The sequence below is a fragment of the Durio zibethinus genome, chromosome 6 (genome assembly GCF_047325235.1).
Source record: "Durio zibethinus cultivar Kanyao isolate XHJ-2024 chromosome 6, ASM4732523v1, whole genome shotgun sequence".
NCBI classification, from domain to species: domain Eukaryota; kingdom Viridiplantae; phylum Streptophyta; class Magnoliopsida; order Malvales; family Malvaceae; genus Durio; species Durio zibethinus.
Window position 1 is genome coordinate 14,547,566 of NC_143167.1, and position 20,094 is coordinate 14,567,659.

Consider the following 20,094-nt stretch of genomic DNA (forward strand, 5'->3'; position numbering starts at 1 on the left):
AAAATGAAGGTGGGGCCAAAAACTAAGAAAAAAATGGGAAAAAACCTAGGAAAATAGAGAGAAAAGGGATAAAAGAAAGTTAGTTGAATAGAAGTTGATCCGTAATTTGATTGAGCAAAAATTTTATCAATAGATTTATGATTCAGAGTTATACATTTTAAATGGCGAAGATCGGATTTAAAGCTCTCTAGGAACAAATCCAGGGTGTATTTGTTGAGTCACCTATTTTGTGAGATTTCTTCAATTGTTCCTCTAGTTGTTGATTAGCTCTAGTTGTAGCTAGAGAAGAACTTTGTATATCCATTATTTGATAGTGGAGATTTTTTTTGGTGATCCATGATTTTTTTCCTCCACACTGAAGGGTTTTTCATGTAAATCTTGGTGTGTTTTATTTTTCTTACATTGTTGATTACTGTCTATTACTGTTGGTTTATTACGATTTATTGCTTCTGTGTTATTCTATTTATTGCTTCTAGCCTAACACAATAAGCACAAAAATCATAATAGGCCATGCAAGACAAGCATACATAAAAAAAATGAAACATATATTAGAAAAATACAGCCATGGAATGAGAGCTTCAAGCTTTCACCGGCAATAATAAAGGTAACCATTTTTTTTTTTTTTTTGCTTCTAGTTGCTTGCTATTTACTTTTCTCTACCTTTCATTTTTCTATCACCTGTTATTTTTCTTTTTTTTTTTGGCTATCGCCTATTTCCTTGTTGGTGCGTTCCTCTTTGTTTCAAAACATTTCTTTTCTTTTGCCTTTCTTTTGGTTTCTATTTTGGCTATCAGTGTCATGTTTTACGCCCCAGCTTTTCTTTTACTTTTCTTTCTACCTTTTTTTGGTACTTTTTTTTCTTTTCCTTCGTTTGCGCTTACGTTCACATTTTTTGTTTACTGCCACTTTCAATTATTTTTTTGGTTGCAATTTCTTTTCTTTTCTTTCCTGTGCTTTTTCAACTTTTTTCCTACATTCTTCCTCTGCTTTCTATTTACGATTTTTGCATGTTTCTTCCCATGTTTCCACTTCTATTTCACATCCCTTTTCTTTTTCTTCGCCCTTAGCTTTTTTTGTTTTTAGTTCCTCTCTTTTTTGCTTGCTATCCTCGTACTTTCTTTTTTTCACTTTTCTATTTTTTCTCCCATTTTGCTTCACATCCTTCCTTTCTCTTCTTTGTTTAGTTTTCATTATTTTTTTGCACCTTTCTGCTCTAGTTGCCTTCCCCTTTATTGCCATTTTTTTAAAATTTTTTATTGCTACGTGCTTTTTTTTTTGTTTATCTTCTTTTCTCTTTAACCAGGCTTTCCTCTACCAGTTTTTTTGGCATGAAAACCACCTCATTTTCCTACCCCTTATATTTTCTGTTGCAACCAGTTTTGTTTGCTTGGTGCTACTACTTATAGTTTTTTTTCCTTACATTCATGAAGTGTTTCACATTGCATGCATCCACGTTCTTACAAATAGTTTCTCTTTTTGCTGCCTCCTCTCATGTGTAAAGAACCCCATGCCATGCACCAAATAGGTGCCCCAAAGGGCCTTCTTTCATACATGAAAGAATTTTTCTTCTAGGCTATAACGAGCCCTAATTTGATTAGGCTAATCTTGGGTTTTTAAATTTTGGGCCAAGCTTCTTTTTTTATTTTTCAAGTTTTATTCCTTCTGTATTATTTATCATTATTATTAGTATTTTATTATTATACTTACTATTGCATTTTTCAATTTTTATATTTTATATTTGGATTATTTATTTATTTATATTTTTATTATTATAATTATTATTATGGCCATTAATGGGCTTTTAAGATTAGACCTTTATCGAGCCATTTTGGCCTATGGAGCACTTAAAAGTGAGTCATATATTAGGCTCAAAAAATAAAGATCGGGCCTAATTGCAAAACCTAATTCCTAATTAAAAGGTAAAGAATCTTGGACAAAATTAGGTGTTTACAACTACCCCTCTTTACATATTTCTAAGAATCAGAAATAATGCAGTGATGTAGACAATAATTTTGTCCAGATGTTACTTCCTAAGAAGCATTTTTTTTGTTTTCTTTTTGTTTTTGTTTTTTTGCTTTTGCTTTTTTTTAGTTGAAAATTTCATAAATTGCAAAAAATAATTAGAATTGATACATAAGTTAAAAAATAAAAATGACTGAGATGAAACTGCAAGTCAATGAATAAAGATGACTTGGACAAAATCAAAAGTCAAAAAATAAATATGACTGAAATAAAATTGCAAGTGAGAAAAAGAAAAGATAACTGAGAGGAAGTCGTAAGTCGAGGAATAAAAATGATCAGGATGAAACCGTAAGTCAAAAAATAAAAATGATCGAGATGAAGCCACAAGTCAAAAAATAAAGATGACTAGGATGAAACTGTAAGTCATAAAATAAAAATGACCAAGATGAAGCTGCAAGTTAGAAAAGAAAGATGACCAGGATAAAACTATAAGTCAAAAAATAAAAATAACCGAGATGAAGCCACAATTCAGCAAATAAAGTTGATCAAGACGAAACCACAAGTCAGAAACTACAAGTTAGAAAATAAAAATGACAGTGACAAAACCACAAGTTAGATAATAAAGATGAAATAAAGATGATAGGGATGAAATTGTAAGTCAAGAAATAAAAGTAACTGGGATGAAACCACTAGTCAATAAATAAAGATGACTATGGCAAAACCACAAGTCAAAAAATAAAGATAACTAGGACGAAGCAACAAGTCAAAAAATAAAAATGACTAGGATGAAATAGCAAGTCAAAAAATAAAGATGACTTAGTTGAAGCCGTAAGTTAGAAAATAAATATGATTAAGATAAAGCCATAAGTTAAAAAATAAAGATGACTACTAATCTAGGTTTACGTGCCAACTAATCTAGACTTTCATGCCAACTAATTCTACGTTTATGTGTTAGCTAAACTGGGTTTGTGTGTCAGCTATACTAGGCTTAAATTTTCATATCTAGATAATCTAGGATTAAATTTTCATTAGTGCCAATTAATACTGGGCTTCAAACATGGGTGTCAGCTAAATTGTGCTTAAATTTCATTGGGTACCAACTAAACTAAGCCTAAATCATTTCATAAGTGCTAGATAAATTGGGCTTAAATTTAACTGGGTTCAAGTTAATACTAGGCTTAAATCTTCATTGGTGCCAACTAAATTGGTCTTAATATTTCATTGGGTGCTTGCAAAACTGGCTTAAAACTTTTTTGGTTGCTAGCTAGTTTGGGCTTAAACTTTCATTGAGTGCTAGCTAAACTGGGCTTAAATTTTAACTTGGTGCTAGCTAAGTTGGGCTTAAAACTTCATTGGTGCTAAATAATCTAGGCTTAAAAGTTGAGTACCAGTTAAATTAGGCTTAAATCTTTCTTAAGTGCCAAAAAAACTAGATTTAAATTTTCATAGAGAGCCAACTAAACTAGGCTTAAAATGGTGCTAGCTAAACTAAGTTTAAAATTTCATTAATGCCAGAAAAACTGGAGTTAAAATTTTTCAAGAATTGGCAATCCTTACTAGAAATAAAAAAGGTAAAAATTTTCTTTCCAAATGGATTGAATGGTTCAGTATATAGAGGTTTTTGTTCATTCAAAAGGATTTCTCCATCTAAAAGGGTAAAAAGGGCATATATTTTTTTCATACAAGCTCACAGATGAAACAAAAGTTTTTTCAAAAAATATGAATTCCTTGAAAATCAAACATGTTAACACATTTTATTTAGCCTTCAAATGTGACATTTTGGTATATGTCAAGGTTAGCTGTAAGGGCTCAAGATTTTGAAAAGTTATTTGGGAATGGGAAAAGATTGAAATTTTTGAAATCAACCGTTCTCAAATGTTTGGGAATTTATTATTTTGGATCTTTAAAAAAGGTTTGGTTTATCTTTATTCAACATCAACCTTATCTAGTATCAGAAGTGGCTTTCGAAGTTTGCTCTAGACTACCCTATGTAAGGTTTTCACCTTAGAGCCACATTCATTTTTTTTATTTTTCTTTTTTTTTATTGATTATCATACCATGCACTTAAGAATTCAAACTTATCCAACTAAAAGGATAATAGTCTATATAAAAACTTAGTAATAAAGAAGGACCAAAATATTTATAGGTTTCGATGGCCATTTTTTCAAGAGAAGCTTTTTAATTTTTAAACATCCACGTTTGATCTGGTATAGACTTCTCATAGGATGTAACATAGGCTAAGGTTCAGGGTTGTCAAAAGAAAAAGATAGAAAAGCCCAAAACAAGTGTTTCAGGGTAACTAAAACCAAGGATTATTCTTACATTTAAAGGATTCACTCTAAGATATATTCCTTACCATTTTTCTTGTATTTTCCACCCATTCATTTCTTTTCTTCTTTTTCTTCTATTTCTTTTTCTTTGTTCTTCTTTCTTCCTTTTCTTTCTTTTCATTTTTTCACTTTTTGTTTTTTATTCTTTCATTGAGTGGATTCAAAACTTTTCGAAACTTTTATATTGGGTCTTTGCCTCAATGCATGAGGTTTTATTTGGACATTGCTATTCTTAACCCCTAAATGCATCATTTTTTACCTCCCATTATGGAAGGTGATCCTTAGGGTTTATTTTGAAAGAATATTTATTAGGCTTATAGGAGTAGTAAGGGATAAATCTCTACATTCATGAAAGGATGATGAAAGATAGTCATTTATCAATTCAAATATGATCACTTAAATTGAATAGCGATTCCCGTTAGAGAAATGAATTTAAAGAAAGGTTTTCCTTGCAAAAGTTTTTTTTTTTTCAATTATTGGTTTCCTTGACTTTTCTTTTGGCTTTTTCATCTTGGTTTTTTTCTTCCAAAATTTTTACTTTGTTAGGCCTTTATTTGGATTTATTCGAATTGCCTAAATGCATGATGTCATAACCATTTTTCTTTTACCTTTTTTTCTCTCTTTTTTTCTTGACCTTTTTTACTTTTTACTAAACCCTACAAGGCTCATACAAAAATCTGCTTTACTAATAATGCTATTCATGGAAAATGTCTCATTTTAACAAATCACCTTTAATGAAATTTATTATGAGAAAAGGATAATGTGAAATGAAGGAGAAAAAGGTCATATGGAATAAACCCATTTAAAATATCAACTAGTCCATATCACTTTATCGAAAAAAGAATGAATGGGTTGATCATAACTTATGTTATCTTAAGGGCAATGAGTTCTTTCCTTTCTAATTAACATGCCCTCAAGATACGTGGGCCAGGTCAATTTTGTGGTAAAAAGCTGAAATGTTGGTAAATTTAAGGTCATTTTATAGAGCTTGGGTTGACTTTGATTTTGAAAATTTTATGAAATTATAGCATAACATTAACACATCAAATTGCCACATCTAAATTCTTTAAAAAATGTAATATTTGCCTAATCTTCTAGGAATCACATTTTCTTTCTCTTTTTTCAATTAGTTGTTTCATTATTCATTTTCTTAGAAAAAAATATAAGCCTTTGATATCATAAATTATCAAGTGAAAGCAAGATTTACAAATTCAACTTCATGGCTTTTAAAAGATGATAGCTAATGAAATGGAGTCAACTGGATCATTTAAGAATTTGCATTTAGGTATTTGAAAAAGTCCTAATAGTGACCACCAACTCATCCGAGACTCATTTTTTTTTATCATAAAACTTTTTTTTTCTATTTTTTTCTTTTTTTTTTTTTTACTTTTTCATTTTTAAAGGTATTTCTCTTTCTATAACCTTGGGCTTAACTACGTAGGACTTTATTCAAATCTAACATTTTCTCTTTTTATTATTTTTTCAAAGAAAACTTACAAATCCAAAATTTTAAAAAAATAAGAAGACCTTAAATCATAATATAAATATATGATATACAATGTCCACTTATGTAATGCAAACATTCAAACTTGACCTAGCAATTCACATTCTTAATAGTACTCTTGAGATAACATTCAAAGTTACAAAAGTAAAAGTTCCCCATTTGGAGCTTAAGCATCATTGATCCATAACTCTACTGCTAACAATCATTAAAACCACTAACTAGTTCTTTAAACTTCATGAGATCTGCATCAATCAAAGCTTGAACTCTATCCTTGAAGGTAGTACAATCTTCTGTGAAATGTCCTTTAACCTCATGATGGAATTCACACTTAGCATAAGGATCATACCACTTTAAGTAATGAGGCTTTTTAGGTCTTATAGGAACAATAGAGATCATATGATTTTTGACAAGTAAGATGAAAAGCTTAGCGTAATGCATTATTAGTGAATGATACACCTTGACTCTTATTCTCTTATAACTTTTTGAATGGCTTAGGTTGATCTTTTGTTCTATGATTGCTTGTGCAAAGAAGCTAAAGCATACAAATGAGATGGTTGAGGAAAATTACTGGCCTGAGGTGTTGGTTGGGAACAATTTGGTGACTATAAGGATAGTCATTCACTAAACATTCTTGTATCATGGTGAAGTTTCTCTCATTTCGCCCTTCAACAATAATCTTTTGGGCATATCCTTCGAAAATATTCTGTTACCTCTTCAACAATTATCTTTTAGGCATATCTGTTAGAAATATTCCCTTGCCTTTCATTAGGAATTTTTACATTAGCATTCATAATTCTTCTCATTTTTATCCCATTTTCAATTCTACCCACAGCGAATAACAATCTACCAATTCTTAAGATGTATTACCAATCAACTTATCATAATAAAGAGAAAGAAGGGTATCCATAAATAAGTAATTTAGCCCTTTATTAGTTAAAAGTGGTCGGACTTGCGATAAAACCTCTTTCCATCTAATAGCATATCCTTTATAGCTCTCATTGGGGCTCTTTTTCATTTTCTAAAGGGTTAATCAGTCCGAAGCCATCTCCAACATTTGTTGATACCAATTCAAGAATATTCGAGATAAATTTCTCCAAGTATGAATTTAGTTGGTTTCCAAACTATAATACCACTTAGTTGCTACCCCGATCAAACTTTATTGAAAGGTATGAATAAGCAACTTTTAGTCACTGGCATACCTAACCATTTTATGATAATACTGAGCCAAATGTGTCCCAAGACATTCAGTTCCATTATACTTCCCAAATGTCAAAACCTTGAACTTGGATGGAATATCTTAAAATGACTAAAATTCCCTTTCATCACAAGATTCATCCTTACCTTCAATATCTTGAATCCTTTCTTCCAAAAGACTATAACTTCTTTGTTCATCTAGATTCCATGGCTTCTCCCTTAAGGGTTCTAAGCTGGGTCCCTCGGGTTGATCATTTCCTTAAGCAAAAGGTCCCTCGATAAACTCCTTTATCTCTTCTTTCAAATCAATATTCTCTTGATCTTTAAAAAAAATTACAAGGATTATTCTAGAAAAAAAAAATTTTTTCAGAGCACAGATGAATTGCATTCTATTAGGTGGATACATAAATGGATGAATGAATAAATAAATGAATGAAGCTTTTTTGTGAATAGTGTAAAAATTGGAATACGAGCAAGAATTAATGACAAACTGTAATTTACATATTTACATTTGGAAAGACAACACCGTATTAACATAAAGAAACATTTCACTAACAAAAGAAATTCACAAAGCATTTTATTTTCCAAACAACCTACCATTTGTAGACCCTCTTTAATTTAAAAAAATTCCATCCAAGTTCACTATCATGCCATCCCCTTCTCATTGTTCTTAAATTTTTAACCCCCTATTGTCATTGGATTGAACCATTTCACATCTATGAGTGATTGCACCTTGTGTTTGAAACCTTCACAATTCTTAATGGAGTACCCCATAATCCCACTATGGTATTCACATCTTGCATTTGGGTTGAAATATTTTTGGTACGGAGCTCTGAAGGCAGAGGGACAATAAGATGCCTCTCAAACAAATGAAGATAGAGTTTTCCATATGAAATAGAGATAGGATCTAGCTGTTTCTTTTTCTTAGGTAATTTTTGGGTAATATATTGACTAGGAATTTGAGAATTTGGTGGTGGTGCAAATGTTCAAAGTTAAGGAATCGATTGAATATGTTATTAGGGAATGGAAGGCTGGAAAAATGGATTTCTTAGAAATTGTATGATGTTTTGGGGACTGAACTTAGATGCTTGGAATAAAGGTTGAAAACAAACATGAGAAGAATTTGAATACAAGTTTAAGTTCGAAATGATTGGTGAAGGTCGTATGGAAACTAGTAACTCCATCTTGAAAATAAAATTTTAGAGTTCAGATAATTGCATGGTTAGATTACTCATCCCTTTCATGATCTTATCTAGACCTTCATTATTGCTCAAACCACTAAATGTTTCAAAATGCTCAGGAAATGCACTAGACCCCACAAGAATCATTTAATCACAACTTCATGAGTTCATAGGACTTACTTGGACTGAAATTGGTAAGGTCCCTTGAAAAGGCACCAAAATAAATTCTTTGAGCCTATCAACCGTCTTCGTCAACTCAATGTGCTATTTTTTCATCCCCCAAATATCATGACCAAACTTTTCTTGATTGCATTCTAACACATTAATTCGGGCCTTCAATTGATCTTCCATATTTTCAACTTCTTATACCCACTGAAACAAACGTATTATTTCAAGGATTTAAACCAAAAATGCTTATGTTATTATTCTTGCTAAATGAATAACACAATTCCTAATTTGCATGCTACACCAAATATATCTATGAATGCTTGAATATAATAATGATGCAAATATATGTACAAAAATGGAATAACCCAAAATATACAAATCAACTTAATGATAAATATAGAATGAAATGATTAAATTTCGAAAAGAAAACAAACTCCTTACCTATCCTAAATCTTTTTTTTCTTTTGCTTTTTCTTTTTTTTTTATTGGGACTCCTTCTTTTAATCTTTTTTTCGATCCTAACTTTATTTGCACTATTATTACTTTTAAACACAAACTGTGTCAAAGAGCCCCACATATCCTAATTTGGGTATTGGCATAACTTTTAACTTTTAAATAATTCCAACAAGAGGTTGACACCACTGATGGCTCCATGAGAACTTTTTTTTTGTTGATGATTGACCTAAAAGAAATACCCCTTTTAAAAATATAATATCTATATAATATATGCAACAAAATTAAAAACTATTAAAATAAAATGAATCAATAATTCAAAACAAACAAATAAGAAAAACAACATAGCAACCATATTATACAACAAAATAACAGAATATAACAGTGTACTAACCTTTGGTAATTTTCTAAAAGGTAGCATGGCTCTATTCTAGGCAGGCTTTCTATGGCTCACGATATGCCAGGTTAGGATTTACTCATCTAAAAGTTCCCAAATCAACCTTACATCATCATCCATTATAGACTAATAAGGCACACCAATCTTTACCCATTACAGGCTACAAACAGAAAAAGTTTGGTCTAAGTGAAAATGCTTCACTAGCAAATGCAAATGTTATCTCCTTATGAGAGCGTAGCTACTTTACTTCCTCTTAACAAAGATAGAGCTTGGGTCTAGAGCTCATGCATGTAAGTAAATATGCAAAGGTGTGCAAAGTGATATATTAATCAAAATAACATAAAAAAATCATAAAAACAAAATCAAAACAAAGTAATAACTAACATGCAACTGATTGTATTTATTAACTTATGTATTTTTTTAAGAAATTTAAAAAAAAGGAATTAAATTAAAAATTAAATAAAACCAATTAAATCTAAAATTTTTAATAACGCATAATTAAAAAATTTTAGCATGACTCTTAAAATTCACTAGTAGAATCACTAAGCTATCATAACGTATTGGTCTAGAAACTCGATCGCTAAATGTAAAAATAAAAAATCGTGAAAAACATGAAAGTCACCACCAATCTTTTTTAAGGTGTGAATGACCACCCAAAAATTTTATCTTTTTAATAAAATGGGCTTAAAATTTATTAAAAAAATAATTTTAGTCTACGAAAATCAGATTAGATTCAAGAGTTGATTATATATGAGAAGGATTAGCAACCCCACAGCACCCACAAAATTATACCAATTAATCATGCACTATCATTGGCTTTGGATAAAAATGATATCATTTTAAGATTTAATAATAATTCCCTTCACTTTTAAGAAATAAAATCAATTGAAAATCTTTATTTAAAAATATTGTGAAAATCTCCAAATTAAAGAAATACATTAAAATTCTCTAATATAAAGGTAAAATTCAAAGATAATCATTTTCATCTAAGATTTACCACAACATTTCCTTAAAAATAAAAATAATGTTCTTTGAAAATAATAATTATTGGGGACTCTCTAACATCTAGGCAGAATACAAAAAATTATATTTCATGAAATATTATTTTAAATTTATTTTTAAATAATATTTTTCAAACAAAGATATTTATGCAAAAAAAAAAAAAAGATGATACCACAATTAAAAAAGGAAACAATAATAATAATTAAAAGATATGAGTTTGTGAATTTAGAATCTAAAAATCCCGTTTTTTAGTTTTTATTGTTTATTTAATTATTATTTTAGGATTAAGGACTTACACGAAAATTCTTTATTAAACAAAATTTCCTAAATGCCCCATTATCTAGACAGCATTTAGGAACAAATTGTTTCACAAAAAGTTTTCACAAAAATTCTTGAATTTTTGGGATGGTCTCATGGTTTTGAGTGAATTAGAGATTTTAGACTTCACCTAATGTTTAGGGTTTCAAAGCTTTATTTAGGGTTAGGGTTTTGATTTAGCGTTTTACTCTTAAGGCTTCGATTTAGGGTTTTACCTAAGGTTTCATTTTAGGGTTCTAGGTTTCACCTAGGGTTTCATTTTAAGATTTCATTTTAGTTGTTTAGTAATTTACGAATCTCTTTAAAAATTTTCAACATTTAGGTAAACTTTCGGAGCAATCTCATATTTTGTAATTTTCTAAATGATAAATTTTTATATATTTTATATATTTATTAAAACTTATTATTTTTATTATTTATTTCTATTATTAATTAATAATTTCCCTAACATCCACGTGAAATTATTAACTTTTCAAATATATTTTTCCAATTCCCTCTAACATCTAGGTAGAGATTTTAAAATTTTTATTATTATTTATTATTAAATTTTCAGGTTTTTTTTAAAATGCAAATAACAACTAAAATGCATAAAATACAATCAAAGAATATAAGCATGCCGATTAAAAAGGCTAATACATATACAAAGTAAATAACTTATCAAAATCAAACATAAATCCAAAATCAAAATAAGCATGAATATAATAATAGAAATAGTAATGATAACTATGCAAAAAAAGAGATTTAAACATTCATATACCCTAAATTTTTTATATTTTATTATCTACATTAGTATTATTATTTTTTAACCCATGCAATAACCCTCATGCCAAGAACGAAAGAAAACCAAACCACCCTTAACAACCATCACGCCAAAAGGAGCTATGCACATGCGCACACTTTCCCTACCCCTATAAACAACCCCATGCAAAGATTTGGACTTTGCAGAATAATGAAGCTTTGAGCTCCATGGTATAATTTTCCAACCTAGCAAGAACCATGCGCATGGGCGATGAACAAAAAAAACACTCACGGATAACAAGTAGGGCAAGAACCGAACGTAACAGCAACAACCAAGAAAAAAAAAAAAAAAAACTACAAGCGGTTAAATCGCAAGGGAACTAGCAAATGTATAAAACTTTAAGCTGTTTTTACCATAACCAGTCTTCATACAATAAAACAATAAAGAATGTTAAAGGAAGAGGCTTGAGCTTCTATACAAGCAACCCACACGTAGATAAAGGAAATGAAAACAACAAAATCCAGAAAAACAAAACTTGAAACGTGAACAGCAGCTTACATGTACCAGACCCGTAAATGTGTAAAAATGAAAGCCAAAGCTTTAAACTCTCATTAACAGACCAGAAAATTGCAAGCTCAAACAATGAACCCAAACCTACATTTACTAAAAAAAATTCATGCAGTTAAGTAGGAAAGGTAAAAGAGAAAATTTACCTTCTGCTGAATGAATCCACAAACGTCCAAACGTCAGCTTCACTTCCGTTTTCTTTTTTTTTTTTTTTTTGTGTTCTTGCTGCTGCTGTGTTCAACGCCCGCTTTCTTTCTTTATTGCTCTTCATGTCTGTCTTTTCCCTTTTACTGGATTTTCCGCTACTGATGAATGCTTCTCCTCTGCGCACCCAGTTTTCTGCTTCCTCTTCAGTTTTTTTTTATCACGTTTTCTGCTTTTCCATTCCACATCCCTCCTTATTTGTTTGCCCCCATTTTCTTCGCTTATCCAGCCTCCTTTTCTTTCTGCAGGTTTTTTCTGTTTTCTGCTCCTCCCCCGAACGCACCAAGGCCTGAATTCTTCCCTTTTTTTCTGCTAGTCCACGCCTCCTGCTTTTTAAAACTGGTTCCTTTTTGTCTGCAGTTTTTTTGTTGCTTTTCTGCCCACGTAAAATGGCTGGTTATCTAGCCTCTTTTTCCTGCGTCTTTTGCTGGCAGTTTCCTGGTTTCTTTTTGTTTTTTCACCATAAGCTTCCCCACGTTTCTAGCAGTTGGCCATATTTTGCACGTCCCGGCATGCTTTTCCCGTCATTTGCATGTGGCTTCAAATGGCTTCAAGCCACATTCATTCAGCCTTTTTTTTTTACGCCTAACCTTCTCCTAAGACCGAATGGGCCTATGGCCATTTTTTTTTGGGCCTTCTCCATTTTATTTTCTTTTTATTTTTGGGCTTAGACTTATGTGGCTTGGGCTTTTTAATTGATTTTGGGCCAATTTTTTTTATTTTTATGCATTTATTTAATAATTTTTTAAGTTTTAATTTTTGATATTTTAATAATAATAATAATAATAATAATAATAATATTATTATTATTATTATTATGATTATTATTATTATTATTATTATTATATATGTTTTTGTGCTTAATGGCCATCAATGGGCCTTTATCAAGCCTTTTATCTAGTCATTTTAGGTATTATTTGGGCCTATATAATGGGCCTCACTATGAGGTCCACATTGGACCTTATCCTTGAGCGTTAAAAATAGATCATGTAATGGGCCCAAAAAATTATAATCAAAGCCCAATTGCAAACCGAGCCTGGTTTAAAGTGATAAAATATCCCAAACAAAATTAAGTGTCCCACTCCTAATGTGCTTAATTTACTATTTTGTAGGAAATATGGAAAAAAAATTAAAACTTGATGAATCTTGGAAGTTCTTGATCAATCTTAGATTATTGTTGATACAGTAGAATCAATCTTAGACTTTTTTTATGTGTTCTTGTTAATTCTTGGAAATCCTAGATTAAATGTGTGAAAATTATGCAATGTTTGCTTAATTGAACTTATGGGAGTTACAACTGTTCAATCTTGATGAAAAATTCAAAACATGTATATATGAATCAAGAAAGGCATGTTCAGCTATGATTAAGGTAAGATTGTAATTTCAAGTTAAATGCAAGTCCATGGTAACTTATGTAGTCGCATGCATGGGATTACTAATTGATGACATAGCAGTAAGTCTTTTCTCATTGGCCAAGAGAGATGACTTGAAGGCTTATGTGGCTTGATGACTTGGCAATTCTATTTAAATTGAAAAAGTTCAAATAGCCCTTGGTTTTCCTACATTGACTTGAAAATCCTATCTCTATTTAGATTGCACTAATTGCTACATAGGGTAGGATTTGCATGGATATATAAAGACTTCTAAAGAGAAGGCTCATGCACATGTAATAATGATAAAATATATAGTGTTTTACAACTTCTTTTTAGTTCAAAAATTTTGAAATTTGATTGAATATGGTGTGTTTAATGTATATTTTCTTGATTTTTATGTTTCAAGCATATGGGATGTGAAAACCATGCAAGTTCATGAAATGTCATGCAAGATTAATTCTTGTAATGTTCTGCCATGCATGAAAGAAAATTTAGTTGAACCCTATAAATGTTAGGATGCCTAATTTCACTTGGATAAAGGGATCCTACTTGTAAAATGACTTCTATGTATATTTGGCTATCTCATTTAGAAGAAGAATCCTACATGCACTATGAAATTGAAGAAGTATACTTGGAAAAAAAATCCTAATGATATTCGACCAATGAGGGATTTTGCAAGATAAGGACTTTTTGATCAATCTTGGAAGAGCTTTTATGCTAGAATGACACTACACAGGAGTAAAGTCTAAGAGTTATTATGGAAAAAGGACTTTTGCATTTTTATCTCAATAGTTTAAATGTGAAGCAACTACATGGTCTTAGATATTCAAGCTTAGCCAAACCACCTTTAAGATTGCAAGATCAAGATAGCACGATACATGGATGATCAACATCATCCAAAAAGTCCTATTAGGCTAAGGCATTCCAAAAAACAAGACTCCACATTCAGCCAACTTTTTTGAAGATCAAGATAAAGCTTATCATATAGAGTTTGGATTGAACAAAGACTTGTAATCCTAATTCCCAATATAGTCGAACTTACCATTATAAATAGTAGGCGCTCTCTTGTATCCCAGGACACAATACCTTCCTATCTCTTCTCTTTAGTTCTTAGTTTTTATTTCTCTAGTTTTTCTATAGTTTTTGGTAGTTTGGCTAAAATGACAGATTAGTCATAACTAAGTTTTTTGAAATTCCTTTCTAAAATCAAAACATTCTTTTATTTTCAAGATATCTTTCTTTTTTACACAATTTTGGTCTACAATACTATTTGCAATCTTTATTTTATTTTTGACTATTTAGTTTCTTTCTTTAAATCTTTTCTTCCAAGCTTTCGGTTTATAATTTCTATTTTACGCTATTTACAACTTTTAGCCTACATTAATCTTTCTTCTCTCAAAGCTTTCTAGTCTATTTGACCACATATAAGAATTCCAAGCGATAGTTGGAAAGATAGATCTTGGCCTATACAATCCTTCATTATATTTTGTTTCAATTGTTATTTTTGCAATTAAACCAATCTTTCTTTAGTTTATATATAAGGACAATAGGTAGTCATCTTTGGTAATTGATTTCCACCCAACAATTCAATTATATAATCCTCATGGGCCGATACTCTACTCACTTACTACTCTTACTTGATTACGATATGTGTACTTACAGGCATTATAAAAAGTAGTAATCAAGTTCTTGGCACCATTCTCTAGGATTATATTGGTGTTTAAGAATCAATATAAATAAGGATTTTTACTTCTTTGTAATCTAAACATTTTACTTTTATTTGTTTAAACTGTTTTGATATTTTCTTTGTTTGTATGTGTAAATATTGAAGTGTTGATTTAGCTCCACTTGACAAGGAAATAGAAAGAACTCTTAGGCACTTATGAAGAGAGCAAACAATTCCTCTTGCTCTAACTCCAATGGCGAATACAAACAATGAAAGATAAAGAACATTAAGGGACTACGCTGTTCCTAATGTGGATGGATTCCAGCCATCCATATGAAAGCTAGCTATTCAAGCAAACAACTTTGAAATAAAGCCTTCAATTATTCAAATGGTCCAAACTTTTGTACAATTTGGAGGTTTACCTAATAATGATCCAAATCTCCATCTTTCTAATTTTTTATAATTGTGTGATACACTTAAATATAATGGTGTTTCCGATGATGCAATTAGACTAAGATTTTTTTCTTTTTCTCTCAAGTACAAGGTAAAAAGTTGGTTATGTTCACTACAATCCCATTCAATCACTACATGGGAGGATTTGGTATAAAAGTTTCTCGTAAAAATTTTCTCACCTACCAAGACGAGCAAGATGAGGAACGAAATAACAAAATTCATGCAAATAGATGGTAAAATTTTATATGATGCGTATGAAAGATTCAAAGAATTATTGCCAAAGTGTCCACACCTTGGTCCTATAATGGATTAACACCATCTATGAGAACCACTCTTAATTTAGCTATTAAAAGAGCCATAATGATCAAGACAACGAAAGAGGCGAATGAATTGATAGAGGAGATGGCAGCAAATAATTACTTATAGGGTATAGAAAGAAAGGTATATAAAAAATTTGCTAGTGTTTATGAGCTTGACACTCTCATATCAATCACCTCACAATTAGCTAGCTTGATTAAGAAAATTGATGCCTTAGAACCCAATCCCTAATTTTACCTGTCTACTCCATCTAAAGCCTTTTTGTTACATGTGAACTTCGTGAAATATCACATGCCATTGATAAATGCCAATTTAAGATAGAAATGATCCAATATGCATAACAATCCAAGTTGTCTATAACACATATAGCAACACTTATAACCTAAGCTAGAGAAGCCACCCAAACTTTTCTTAGAACCAAAACCAACCTAACCATCAAACCACCAGCAGAAATTCAAATTTTCACCCAACCCACAACCATACAAGCCAACTCAAGAAAAGAAAACAAGCCATGAAAAAATGTTGACCCAATTGATGCAAACCCAAAACACCACCAAACAAAGCCAAGCCTCATCTATAAAAAACCTTGAAACCCAAATAAGCCAAGTAGCTCATGCCATAGCTAATCGCCCACTAAGAGCCTTGCCTAGTAATACAAAATCCAACCTAAAGAAACAAGGCAAGGAAACATGCAATGCCATATATTCATATGGAGGAAAGAGATATATTATTCTAATGATGATGATTTAATGGATGAACCCTTAGTAGTCATTTACCTAGCTTTGTTAACCAACTTGAGGTGGAACATATTGAAAATTCAATAATGGGGGATAAGGAATTGCTTCAATTCGGTAAGGAAATTTTGACAAGCTTTGTTCATATAGCGTAAAAAACTCTAAAAACAATTGAACAAAATGAAGAGATGGATGGAAATTATGAGATAGAGGAGAATCCTGAGGAATACATTCAAGAGGAGGATTTAGAGAAGGCATACATCCAAAATGAAGATATGGAAAAAGAATACGTTGAGGAGAATTCAGCAAGAAAGGATGAAGTGCTTATTCAAGTTGGAAGAGCATTACTTGAAAGTATACAACTTGAAAAACAGGAAGTGCAAGAAGACCAAAAAGTGAAAAAAAATAAGAATGACCCCAAGGATGTCAACTCAAAGGGAGACTTTCGAAGTAGCACAATCAACATCTAAATCAAAATGGATAAAGCTTTTTAGGGAGTTAAAGACAATTACACTTACTAATGAGTGCAGCCTTTCACTTCAACAAATTCTTCCAAAAAAATAAGATGATTTAAGAGTTTTCTCTATACCTTGTTCTATTGGTAATCTATATTTTGATTAAGCTCTTTGTGATTTAGGGTCCAATATAAATCTAGTGCCCATGAATATTTTTGTGCAGCTAGGAGCTGGTGTTTTGAAACCTCCAATATTCAGCATCAAATTTGCTAATATGTTTGTAAAAAAACCCTAAGAAGTGTTGGAGAATGTATTTGTAAAAGTTTGGAGGTAAGCTTTTCTTGTTGATTTTATTGTATTACACATGAAAGATAGTGAAGCACCAATCTTGCTAGGCAAACCATTCCTCATAACTTTTACAGCCTTGATTAAGGTTTACAATTATAAGGTCACTTTAAGATTTAAGGATAAGAGGATTACTTTCAAAACTAAACAAGGTATCCTTAAAGGTGATGAAGATGTACAAGCTATGTCTAGGGTTAAAAAAAAAACAAATGTTAGGAAGCCTAACCAAATCCACCAACCTATGAGTCAAAAATTGAAAACCCACTTAGCTAGCCCACAATGCCTTATTCTTGCAAACCCAAGTTCAATCCTCCAAGTCCTAAACCATATATCCCAATTGTAACCACAATTCCAACTTATGTGATACCTACAAGAAGAGTTAGTGCACCTCCTAAAGTTAAATCTATATATATGATACCTCAAGGCGTAAGCAACAAGAGAAACTCCTTATTGAAGAAAAAGGTAATTTTATGTCATTAAGTATGGTCAAGCTTGACTAAAACTAGTGTTGCTTGGGAGATAACCTACGTCTTATATTAATTGTTAAGTTTACATGTTTTCTTTATATTATTATGACAGGTATGCTTTTATTTTTTTATTGTTTTCAAGTTATTTTCTTAGGATGAAAAGATGCAAAGAGATGCCTAATGAAGAACTCAAGTTGTGGCCTTAAAAAGAAAGCAAATATATGGGAGTATTTCTTTTTCCCTAGTTCTTAATTGTTCTGTTTGAAATATTGTTTAAATTAAGTTTGGGGGGAAAATGCTTTTTGAGCTAAACTATTTTTTTAAATCTATATGCTTTGTTTTCAAACCCAGTTAATATAATGCTAACTTAGTTGATTTTTGATAAGTTAATCAAGTATAACTTAAGTATGATATTAAAAAAAGTATGAATGTAGTAAAGCATGAGATGATTTCTTTACTATGTTTTTTTATTGAGCATGATTTTTATGTTTTGTGCATTTTACTCTTGATCCTTGATATGCAGAAGTCTTTGTGAAGAGTTATGTAAGATATTAAGTTGCATTAAAATTTGAAGTATGAGTATAACTTTAAAATCTACCTATTCAACCCTTGAGGTGAAATTCTAGATTGGATTTGATTCAAGAGATGATCTAGGTATGCTTTGGATAGTTTGAGCCTTGTTAAGCCCTCCCATAATAAAACATCCCTAATACCTTTAATATTTGAGCCTTTCTATATTTCCTTTTCTTAGTTTTAGCCACATTAATAAGCCTAAAGCCTTTTCTTTAAATTATCCTTTTTATTGTTGTTACCCAACCCAAACTGCTAATGCATTGGACAATTAAGAGAACAAATCTATATATTTGGGAGGAAGAAAGGCAAAAAGAAATCAAAGAAGTCAAAAAGAAAAGCTCGACAAAAGAGAAAATAAAAGCCAAAAATGGCAATAAAAAAATGCTGAAATAAAGAGATGCCTCAAAGTCTTAAAAAGTTCAAAGTTCTCAATTCAAATCAAAAGTCCATGAAATTTCAAAAAAGTAAGCAAAATGTTATGAGCCTAAAATTTTCTTTTTTCTTACCTTGACCTAAGCCTTACATTACAAGCCTAAAAGTCCTTTTGATCTTAAGTCACATATGTAAATCTAACATTAGTGGAGAGGGAATGAGAAAAGTAAACATATGAAGTATATTCTAACTTTAAATTGATATGTATACTGTATTTTTTTTACATAGATTATATGTATGGATTAGAGATAGACTAATTTCACAAGTATAAGATTGCATATATGGATTAGAGATGGATTAATTTCACATGTATAAGAATTGTATGAAATTAAAAGTTTACTTTTGAATAAGTTTCTTGTTTAACTATGTTTTTAACTATCTTTGTATTATGCTATAATGTATGAATGATGATTTGTGAAACCTTGACTCTGTATACATATATATTGATTATAGTATAGTTAATTTGAGAGTTTTGCTTGAGGACAAGCAACAAGTTAAGTGTGAAGTGTGATAGCAATAAAATTTATAGTGTTTGACAAATTCGTTTTAGCTCAAAATTTTTAAAAATTGATTGGACATGGTGTGTTTAATGTATGTTATCTTAATCTTTAGGTTTCAAGCATTTAGGACGTGAAAACCATACAAGTTCATACAATTTCATGCAAGATTAATTCTTGTAATGTTTAGCCATGCAAGAAAGAAAGTTTAGTCAAATCCTATTGATGTTAGGACTACTAATTTCACTTGGATAAAGGAATCTTGCTTGCACTATGATTTTTATATATATTCGGCTATTTCATTTAAAAAAGGAATCCTACCTGTACTTGGAAATTGAAGAACTATACTTGGACAATGACTTCTAATTATATTTGCCAAGTAGCTATTTTGTAAGATAAGGACTCTTTGATCAATCTTGGAAGAGTTTTTATGCTAGAAGGACACTACACAGTAGTAAAGGCTAAGAGTTATTATGGAAGAAGAACTCTTGCAATTTTATCTCAAGAGTTTAAATATGATGCAACTACATGGCCTAAGATATTCAAGCTTAGTCAAACCACCTTCAAGATTGCAAGATCAAGATAGCATGACACATGAATGATCAACATCACATCCAAGAAATCCCATTAGGCTAAGGCATTCCAAGAAGCAAGATTCCACATTCGGCCAACTCTTTTAAAGATCGAGATAAAACTTATCATGTAGAGTTTGGATATAACAAAGACTTGAAATCCTAATTCCTACTACAATCAAACCTAACA

The 20,094-nt window shown here is 30.7% G+C and overlaps 1 non-coding gene across 1 annotated transcript; it reads right to left on the reverse strand.

Moving 5' to 3' along the window:
• Positions 1–15,704: 15,704 nt before the first annotated feature.
• On the reverse strand, positions 15,705–15,812 carry LOC149518453 (small nucleolar RNA R71). Its single transcript, XR_016343414.1, has one exon. It is a non-coding gene; the product is annotated as a small nucleolar RNA R71 (small nucleolar RNA).
• Positions 15,813–20,094: the final 4,282 nt, after the last annotated feature.